The sequence below is a fragment of the Wasmannia auropunctata genome, unplaced genomic scaffold, assembly GCF_000956235.1.
Source record: "Wasmannia auropunctata unplaced genomic scaffold, wasmannia.A_1.0 LD322739.1, whole genome shotgun sequence".
In the NCBI taxonomy this organism is placed as follows: domain Eukaryota; kingdom Metazoa; phylum Arthropoda; class Insecta; order Hymenoptera; family Formicidae; genus Wasmannia; species Wasmannia auropunctata.
Genome location: NW_012040151.1, coordinates 1 through 1,684, shown reverse-complemented (window position 1 = coordinate 1,684; position 1,684 = coordinate 1).

Below are 1,684 nucleotides of genomic sequence, written 5' to 3'. Positions count from 1 at the left end.
TCTTATTCAAATGGTGTTGGCAAAAGAATTTAAAAGTTTCCATGATCGCGGATTGTTTTGCAACGAAAAAACTGATCCATTGTCTGGTCATTGTTTTCACTGTCTGGAAAAAAAATGGCGGAATTTACGTCTCAAATTAACACCCTCTTTCACTTCAGGAAAAACAAAACAATTCTTTATAATTCTAAAAGAGTGTGGCAAAGAGTTTGCGAAGAGTTTAGAGAGTAAAGCTTGGACAAAGGATTGTATTGAAATAAAAGATATGTTTACAAGGTAATTTTTTTTTTAAGAAACTCTTAAGCAACAAAAAGTATAAATAATTTATTAAAATTAAAATAAAGTTCAAAGTCTCCAAATTAAAATAATATTAATAAATGAAATAAAAAGAGCCAACGAGCCAAAGCTTGGGTGTTGTATCGCTCTAATATATATATTTATTAATTTAACAAATTCATTACGATTTGAAGAACATAAATAATTTAATTTTTAAAAAGTTGATATAGTAAAAATTGCATTACAGTAAAATGAAATTGCAAAAGCAGCTATTCTTTTTATTACAAACTATTGATCAATCTACAATTAGTTTTTGTTCAATACAAGACGGTTTTTTGATTAACTGAAATTGAATTTTAAAATAAAAAATTCTTCTATACATATGTACATATCCAAGGTGTTCAAAAAAGGCACCAAACTTTAGAAATATGTAGCACTCGTGAAAACAAACCAAAAAGTCTGAATAAGTAATACTCCAAAAATCATTTATTTCCGAGTTATAAAGCACTTTTTGATGTAATAAATAATCCGTTCATTTCGAGTATGTACTTAAACGTATTTAAACGCAACCGCTCATATATTGTTCTTCGCGAGCTTCTAAGGTTGAGAGTAATGAATATGATTGAAATTTCGTAAGCGTGTTTTATAAATACGTGCTTGTTTATCAAGTTTATCAAGATAACAATTTTCAATTCTCTATTCAATGTTAATTCATCTACGAACGCCCATGGAAAGTCATCTATATGTTATCATTGCACATTGATTACCATTATTTTGTTCAGCTTTGGACGATAAATTGTTGACAGTGTCTGATTTTGTGTTTTCTGAGAAATGGCAAATTTTTACACAAATTCTAAAATAACACATTCATTTCATACATGATAGAGTAAATGGCAATGCTAGAAAAGCGGCACGCTTGTATCACGCAGGTTAAATTGTTGAGCAGGAGAATGTTTAGCAAAATTCATCAACGCTTACGTGAGACCGGGAAATTTGAGTTGATCAACTTTTGTTGACTGCGATCTATTTTAGGACTCCTGTATTAAAGGAAACAGTTTTACGAATGCACGACGATGTCCCTGCCTGTTTTCTCAGGATTGTTAGAGACAACATTTAACTAATTGTTTTCAAGAAAAGTGAATAGAACGTGGCGGTTCAGTTGGATGACCATCTCGTCGCTCACCGGATTGAAATCCGTTAGACTTTTATTTATGGGGACATTTGAAGAGCATAGTGTACGCCACATCAGTTGATACATTGGATACAGAAAATTGAAAATTGATGTCAATAAATACGAAATACGAAACCTGAAATCTTTAAACGTGTTCGTTCTTTAATGAGAAAACAAGTGAATTTTGTGTTAAAATGAACGCAGGGCACATTGAACATCCGTTGTAGACTAAATTTATTT